The following is a 9,584-nucleotide window of genomic DNA, read 5'->3' as shown; positions in this document are numbered from 1 at the left end:
AACAACAGTTTGATGCTTCTTCTCACTCTTTTCGCAGAGGTAGGCCTACAGTTTTAAAGAATGGCCTGTAATGTCTTGTAACAGCATTTCAGCCTCCTGAAGGCCAAGTTGTCAGTAATGGACGACGGAAGTTGAGTCGGTGTCTAGGCCTAAATGACTCATCGGTCCAAATCTTACCATCTTAACATACGTAGAGCACAAGTTCATGGCAGGTCGTTCTGCTCCATTTGGCCTCTCTTATGCTGAGAGAGGAAAGGAACTGATATGCAAACTGAAATGCTCAGTGGCATTGTAACAAAAGCCGTAACACGGGCCTGCAGGGCATGTACTGTTATAGGTACTGTTCAATTGAACAAGTGATAGCCCGAGTTTCGTCGGATTTAACCATACAATAGCCTACGGCGCGAGTGCTGCGGTAGCAGTGACATATAGCCTATATGAAATAAATTATACTTGCATTATTTCTACTATGTAGGCTACAATATTTTCTCACTATGCTTTATATTTTTATTTGTTTTGCGGAGCATTTATAAAAATTACAATGAATCTCATACGCGTGTTATTTTGATCTCGAATGCCATAAAAAAAAATTCGATAAATTTCGCGGAATATTACAGTGTAGGTCTTACGTTAATGAGGCAAAGTAGTGTGGGAAATAAATTTAGATGTACTAAAAAACACAAGCCCATTGTATGAGGAAAGATATGTAGTTAGAGAGCACAGGCCCAGTGTATATGGGAAAGGAGTGCATCAATGAGCACCAGCTGTCTCCCCCCTAACGTATCATCCGGCTAGCAAAGGAAGAAAGATACAGGTGGACCAAGGTCGACCTAGGCAACCAAAATGTGGGAAATAAATACAAATGTACTCAGAAAACACAAGCCCATTGTAAGGGGAACTGGCAGCAGGGGAACGCTTCATACTAAATAGATACAATAAGAACAAACACGTAATACACACATAATTTCTGCCCTGCTGACTAAGCTGTATAAAGGCGCCTTTGTGAAACTAACGGAACCTTCTGCCTTTTTTGGAAAATGTGTTATCAGAATATGTGACTTATGATAGAAGGGGGAGGGTGAGACAGGCGGGAGACGAGCACTAGGGAGGGGCTGATAAACAATGGTGTCTGAGAATTGGGTGTCAGATAAAAATAATGATGTCAATAACATTACGTAATTAACAAAATTAAATGGGAAGTACTGGATTTAAGCTACACAACAGGAGGAGTTAGAAAATGGATATAAGAGGCAGTTGGCCCGAGGGGAGAGAGAGTGGGTGTGTGCGCGCACATGGTGTGTGTTTTGGGAATGCTTGGAGAATGATCTGATGTATTGTCTTTACTTATGAGTGATTGATAATTGTACTGTACTGCGCAGATCAGCCCGGGTTATTTTATGTAATCTTTGATTTACTAACAATAAACCCAGTTGCATCAGACTCTGAGAAGTGTGCATCTTTTGAAGAAGCATTCAACAGTGTGGAGGAGAGCGACCTCGGCGTTTCTGGCCCAGGCCGGGGCCCGCTTTCTCCCTCCCACATTGAATTGGCGAGCCAGCCAGGAGAGGCTCGAGGAAGCTGAACGCCTGGACGGAACTGCTGACTCTTGGGTTCAACGGTGGCCACCAAACAAAGAGGTAAGCAGAGCCTGCTTATAAAATCTGCATATACTGGTTGAATCTAAGAGCAGTGTGCTTCTGCCCAGGCCTAAGCAAATGCGAGGCCTCTCCTCCAAAGAATCTAAAAAACTACAGTAAAAAGCTATGGTAAGAGAAAAAGAGTCTGATGTGATTGTATGTCTGAGTTAAATATTATATGTGTGTTAAATGTTATGTGATGAATGGTACGGGTTTGTGATAAGTGCTGCGTGTTTGAAATAACTGTTATGTGCATGAATGAAAAGATATATGTTTGTGATAAATGTTATGTGTTAAATGTTATGTGATGAATGGTACGGGTTTGTGATAAGTGCTGCGTGTTTGAAATAACTGTTATGTGCATGAATGAAAAGATATATGTTTGTGATAAATGTTATGTGTTAAATGTTATGTGATGAATGGTACGGGTTTGTGATAAGTGCTGCGTGTTTGAAATAACTGTTATGTGCATGAATGAAAAGAGTGAAGTGTAAATGTGTGATATGCCGGAGTGTGTGTTAAAGATCCTGATAGTGTTGGCTCATTGTCTGTGCTGTGTTTTTGGGAGGTTTGACACATCTGACGTTAAAGCAGCTAAGAAAGTGTTGTGTGAAATACTGTTCTGTCAGTATTAAAGAAGTGTGGCAGGGGAAGGTTAAGAACAGGTGAAGCTGATAGCACACAAGGGGAGCCCAGATTTGCGGGGGCCGTTCTGGGTTGGCGCCTGGGCCGTTCGTGTGTGTGCTCGTGGACCTGCGGGGCCCTCGCTCATTTGGCGGTTTGTCCGTTCACAAAGGGGGCGCATTCAGTCAGTTGTCTTGGGCGATATAGCCGCCGTGCCTTAAGGCAGTGGGATTTCGGCTGTCTGTGGCGCAGTCTGCCGTGTTGTGCGATATAGCCGCTGGACCGACTAAACGGTGGGTTGTGTGACTGTCTGAAGCCTATTCAGCTCCAGTCGTCGCCCATTTGCCGGCCCAGTGTGTTTTCGCCCAATCGGCGGCTGTTGCTTTAACTGCAGCCGGGGCCCCTGCTGGTCCGGTGTGTTTTCGCCCAGCCGGTGGCTTGTCTGCGCGCCTGGTGTTCGTTCACTCGGCTGTCTGTTCGGGGCTGCGTTGGGCCTGCGGGTGCTCATGTGTCTGGTCTGGTTCGCTGGCCTGGGGCGTGTCGCGGCTTAGCTGGGGGCCCGACGGATCATAACTTAGAAGGGGTTGCTGAGAAGTAGGAAACTGTTACTGGCAGTGTTAGAGCAGAAAAAAAATTGCTGAGGACCAGCAATTACTGTTACTGGCAGGTGTTAGAGCAGAAAAGTTGCTGAGGACCAGCAATTGAAAGGGGAAACTGTTACTGGCAGTGTTAGAGCAGAAAAAAATTGCTGAGGACCAGCAATTACTGTTACTGGCAGGTGTTAGAGCAGAACAGTTGCTGAGGACCAGCAATTGAAAGGGGAAACTGTTACTGGCAGTGTTAGAGCAGAAAAAAAATTGCTGAGGACCAGCAATTACTGTTACTGGCAGGTGTTAGAGCAGAAAAGTTGCTGAGGACCAGCAATTGAAAGGGGAAACTGTTACTGGCAGTGTTAGAGCAGAAAAATTGCTGAGGACCAGCATTTACTGTTACTGGCAGGTGTTAGAGCAGAAAAGTTGCTGAGGACCAGCAATTGAAAGGGGAAACTGTTACTGGCAGTGTTAGAGCAGAAAAATTGCTGAGGACCAGCATTTACTGTTACTGGCAGGTGTTAGAGCAGAAAAGTTGCTGAGGACCAGCAATTGAAAGGGGAAACTGTTACTGGCAGTGTTAGAGCAGAAAAATTGCTGAGGACCAGCAATTACTGTTACTGGCAGGTGTTAGAGCAGAAAAGTTGCTGAGGACCAGCAATTGAAAGGGGAAACTGTTACTGGCAGTGTTAGAGCAGAAAAATTGCTGAGGACCAGCATTTACTGTTACTGGCAGGTGTTAGAGCAGAAAAGTTGCTGAGGACCAGCAATTGAAAGGGGAAACTGTTACTGGCAGTGTTAGAGCAGAAAAATTTCTGAGGACCAGCAATTACTGTTACTGGCAGGTGTTAGAGCAGAAAAGTTGCTGAGGACCAGCAATTGAAAGGGGAAACTGTTACTGGCAGTGTTAGAGCAGAAAAATTGCTGAGGACCAGCAATTACTGTTACTGGCAGGTGTTAGAGCAGAAAAGTTGCTGAGGACCAGCAATTGAAAGGGGAAACTGTTACTAGCAGGTGTTAGAGCAGAAAAATTGCTGAGGACCAGCAATTACTGTTACTAGCAGGTGTTAGAGCAAAAAACAAAAAAAATTGCTGAGGACCAGCAATTAAAATAGGTCACTGAAAAGCCTACGGGACGGTGACCCTGGCCAGAAATGTGTGAATGCGCCGGCGCTGGTGTGAATGAGAAGTGAGTTTTGTGAGTCTTAAGCGCTTTGTCAGTCTTACGTGTTGTCTTGTGTATTGTCTTGTGCGCAAAGGTGACCTAACAATTTAATTTGCACAGGGTGTTAATATGAACAGGGGCCCCACCAGTTCAACAGCACTGGAAAAAAAGGAATGTGTAATAATGGTATTGGTGTGAAGGTTTGAAGTTCAGGAACACAACGGCTGTTCCTTACAAGGGGAAGTAGGCCATATTACTGAAGGTTTCACGTATATGAGTATATGTGCTAGAATATAAATAATATTATTTAACCACCCTAGCATAACAAAAAAAATGCACAATCCTTTGTGGAGATTGGGGTGCGGCCTTGAGATCGGCCTGTGCCTGCTGGGCCTCATCACTCTCGCCATTGTTCTGCCAATTGCTTTGCTTTTATAATCACACACACACACACACACACACATATATATATATATATATATATATATTTATAGAATTCATATATATACACATATTCATGTTTTGAAAAAGCGGCGGGAAATGTATGAAATCTTTATGATTGCTTTGTTATCTAGGCTACAAAATTTTTGAAGCGTACGATCAACCCCGTTACAGTCAAGATCAGTCTGACAGTGTGTAAGAGGCGCAATATATATATATATATAGTAATCCTGAAAAATTTAAATAAAGTGTTGTGGCCACAAAGGATCAGAATTGATCCTAAGATTACTAGCTGAAGTGTTGATCATGCTGATTCACTCATTATCCGAAAGAGCAAACAGAGCAATTTTCGAAAAACATTTTGTGTGTTTAAATTTTAGTGATGATTCTGACTGCAGCAATGAGGGGATTTTAACTGAAAAGTGGGCATATGAGACGCGTAGATTGAACAGACTTTGTGTGTTTACTGTAGACAAAGAACAGTGGAACGCAATACGCAGTGCAAACTTACACAGGATTGTGTTAGTGGACACAGCATACGCGGCATTGTGAAGAAAATCAACTCAAAAGGTTGCTGTAATTTGCATCAATAACTGTCATATGGGGACATAGAAACACAAGGGTTTAGGACACACAAAGTGTGATGGTTTTTAGTCTTGTGGGCCCAGAATAAATATTGTTTTATATTTTAGAGACATAAATATTTTAATTGTGTGATAAGTATTGTTTTATATTATAGAACTATAATCATAGTAACTGAAAGAATTGAAAGAAGTGAAGGAGTTCATAGCTAATAGTGTCAGTGAATGTTTAACTGAAAAGGACAGGGCCTTCCCCGTGAGAAGAGTGACTGAAAAGCAAAAGCCGCGGGTATTCAAAGCTTGTGGTTTTATCATTAGGAGTGGAATGTCAGGCGACTATTGGGTCGAGCAAAATAATTCTATGAGGAAGCAAAGCTGAGTGACACCAGAAGAGATGCGTGGCAACGTGATGCAGAAAGGCTACAACAGAGTGTAAATGAGGAAGTTAAAAATGGAGATAAGATGTGGGTGCGAGCAACATGTTTGAAGAGGTAAATGGCAAGTTTAGAGAAAATAATGCATGACCAGCAGCGAGAGTTGGATAAAAGGCAACGTGTAATGTTAGGTGTAAGAAAACACCTAAAGTTAGTCGTAGAGAAAAAGGCTGACGGGGTAGAAGTAGCAGCCGCGTATGTAACCTTGGCGGATTTACAATCTTGTCAATATCGCGGTAGAGAACCACAACACACAGAGTTTCCGCCGCAAACGCAACAACACAGTTGAAAATACAAAATGATCAGTGTATTATGTGTAAAGGATTTGGCCGTTGCGCCAGACAGCGCCCAATTCGATTCATATAGCCTGCTGGAACAGTTGAAATCAGACATTTATGAGAACCAAAAATAAGAATATTTTAGCCAGTAAATAGCGAGTAATTTTTATTACTAAAGGGAGGCGTTTTGGTATTGCAAAGCATTTGTGGGGCGCACAGATAGAAAATAAACACCTTAGATACAATAGAAAAGCTAAATACAAATTACAGGGACAGTTAAGAAAGAGTAATAGCTGTTGAAATTAGATGAACAACATTAAATAGTTCTTTTTACAGTGGTGTAAGCAGTGGTTCCCGAATAAAAATAAGGTGCCATCATATATTTCTCTTTAAATAAAGAAAATATGTATACAATAATTGAGATTATAAAATAGATTATGTTTATGAACTGCTGTCAAAAATTAATCAGCATCTTAATATATTTGCATTTTATGGAAACAAAATAACTTTTGTACATTGTGGGAAGAGTGTCAGTGTCTTAGAGAACAGCATTGTGTACATATGAGTGGTGTGGACTGTATGGGTGTGTCTGATGCTAGAAGTGTTCGAACACGCGCGCCTGCATCTGTAAACTGTTTTAGCCTGATTGAAACTGAATCTAAAATTATACATGTAGAGAGTAGTGTAGGGTGACTGTGTAGTGATCAACCAATCTACAGATTAGTTCATGTTGTGCCCACACTAATGCAGTTTAAACATTGCACAGTATGTTAAAAGAGAAATATGCTGTAATGCATATTGTGATGAGCTATGAGGCTGCAATACAGCAGGTCATGCAGCAGTGTCAGGAGAAGGCAGTGCTGAATTGTTTGGTTTTGGATGTGTCCAATGTTTTTTTTTTTTCTCTGTTCCAGTGCACCTGAACAGCCAGTTTTGGTTTACCTTCACTGTGGGTGAAAATAATACAGAACTAAGACAAGGATTCCATAACTTACACATGTTGTTTAATCGAGCAGTGGCTGATGTGTTGGCTCGATGCCCAGGGCTAGAATCTGAGGGGATCCAATATGTTGATGATTTGCTTATCTCATCTCCTGACAAGGAGACTCACATGCAGGACCTTGGGATACTCCTGCAGCATTTGGCCACAGAGGGGTAAAGTGTAATCCTCACAAAGCACAAATTGCACAGAGGAAGTTGTATATTTGGGATATTTAATTTCACAGGGGAATACAAAACTGGCTGCTGACCACACTGAGGCAATAAGCATGTGCACTCACCCAAACACCATTTTGGGGGTACATAAAATTATGAGATTATTTAACTTTTGTTGGTTGCATATTTCAAATTACTTTAAAATTGTATAACCACTGAATGATTTATTGCAAGGGGCAGGAGGGCCCCATGATGCAATTGAGTGGATGTCGAACTGTGAGGTGGCATTCGCCACTTTGAAGCAAAAACTGTGTGGCCGTTCACTTTGTTCACTTATGGTTTGGGGGGGGGCATATGTCTGTGGTGCTCACACAGAAGCACGGGGACCGGCAGCGGCTGGTTGCCTATTTTTCATCCAGGCTGGATGCTTACAGGTAGTAGACGGGGCTACGGATGCTGTAAGGCAAGCGCTGCCACTGATAGGAACACTAGATGTGGACCTTGTCGTGCCTCACGCAGTCCTTGATATTTTGTCAAAAAAAAAAAATATAAATAAAAAAAAAAATAATAAAAAAATCTTCTGTAGTCCACATGGACAGGTGAAATTACTAAATTAAGTACAAACATCCATAAAAATTGAGCGCACTTCGCAGGAGTTCTGTCATAAATAGGGAATTTCATTATTTAAAAATGTGGGGAACCCAATAAGAACCAGGATACGAAATGATTGCAATGTCTGATAAATTTTCCTCTGTTGAACATGCATCTAAAACAAATAGTGATTTTCTCAAGCAAAATGACTTTTATGTTAGATGTATCAAAATAGAACGCAGCAGATATTCATTTGGCATTACACCAGATTATGTGTAGGAACACTGAATCACAGCTTCCAGGATAGCTCTGGAAGCATGATGAAAAAACAGGAGGGAAGTAGAGGAATGATGAGAATGAAATTAAAACCTTACATTAAAAAAAAAAAAAAAAAAAAAAAAAAAAAGAAAGGAGGTCATGCTATGAAAGTAGTTTTGTTAAAAACAAAAGGATGAAGTGAAGTGTGATAGAAAACAAACCTGCTTATTGTGTTTTACTATATGAAATGTATTTTTTATGTGTTAATAACAAAACTATGTCTGTAACTAATTGTGCAAAATAGAAAGATACTGGGAATGAGAAATCTTCGAGGAGGAAGATATGTGGATGAGCTAAGGGAGTCAGATATATAAAGTTCTGGGCGTCCTGCCAAGTTTCAACTGCAACACTTTTTGGGTACAAAAGGGAGATAAGAAGCTTGCTACAGGTGTCTGAGAAGGTCACAAATATGTAAACATGATTTAAAGGCCATTAATGCCATAGTGGACGCGGAAGTACCTGTAGTTCCAGACCCACACACGCTGTTGTCCAACATACCACCCGACACACGATGGTACACAGTTATTGATCTATGGGGACACGGAGAAGCAATCTCCGATCTGCTGGAAGCCATGAAGCTTCCTGCAGCGTTAGCCATCATAAAATGCCCGGCGTATCAGAAAACAAACACTCTAATAGCACAGGGAAACAATCTGGCAGACGAGGTAGCACGCCGCGCAGCAGTAGGGCCTACCCCCATGGGAGCACTGATAGCAGAAGACCCGGCCCCTACAGGGAACGTGCTCTCCCTCATTGAGGCGCAAGACAAAGCGAGTGTATATGAAATAACTAAATGGGTAAAAAGGGGGGCAGTGAAAACAAAGGACGGCCCACACAGAGGGCTGTGGCGAGGGCCAGCAGGACATTTTGTAGCTCCTATATCCGTGGTCCGAACATTGATCAAAGATGCGCATGGTCAAGACCATTGCGCAAGGGGGGAAGTGGTCAAACGTATTCAGAATGCCTGGTGGTCACCTTATTTGGCAACAATGGTAGACCAGGCACTCAATGATTGCGAGGTTTGCGCGACATACAATAACAGGAAAGCATTTTCAGCGCCAATAGGGCATATCCCACCACCTGATGGACCATTCAGACACTTAATGATAGATTACGTGGACATGATTGAACGGGTCCAAAATAAAAGGTACATGCTAGTGGTGGTGGATAGATTCAGTAGATGGGTAGAAGCAGCACCCACAAGTAGCCCAGATGCTAAATCAGTAGCAAAATTTCTGTGCAAGGAAGTGTTTCCTAGATTCGGGATCCCAGATAAGATTAGCTCAGACAATGGACCACATTTTGTAGCTGAAATGATAAAAGTCATAATGAAAATGTTGGGAGTCAGACAAAGATTTGGGTGTGTATATCACCCGCAGTCGCAAGGAATGGTGGAAAGAGCAAACGGCAGCCTAAAAGCAAAAATCGCCAAGATATGTGCAGATAGCACAATCAACTGGGTGGACGCACTACCACTGGCACTAATGAGCATGAGAATGCAGACTAACAGAAGCACGCATCTAACCCCGCATGAAATGCTAACAGGAAGACCCATGCCAGTGCCGTACCTTCGTGGCCCATACAATGGGCCGGCACTGGAACAGCTTGAGAAAGAATTGTCAAGCTATGTACAGCATCTAACTGTAATACACAAGACCATTTTCCAACAGGTAAAAGGTGCCACCGAAGAAAGAACGAGCGACATCGCCAAGGATCTGAGAAAGATACGCCCAGGAGACTGGGTGTATATCAAAACATTCAAAAGAAAGT

The sequence above is a fragment of the Anguilla anguilla genome, chromosome 18 (genome assembly GCF_013347855.1).
Source record: "Anguilla anguilla isolate fAngAng1 chromosome 18, fAngAng1.pri, whole genome shotgun sequence".
NCBI classification, from domain to species: domain Eukaryota; kingdom Metazoa; phylum Chordata; class Actinopteri; order Anguilliformes; family Anguillidae; genus Anguilla; species Anguilla anguilla.
This window is presented reverse-complemented; position numbering follows the sequence as displayed.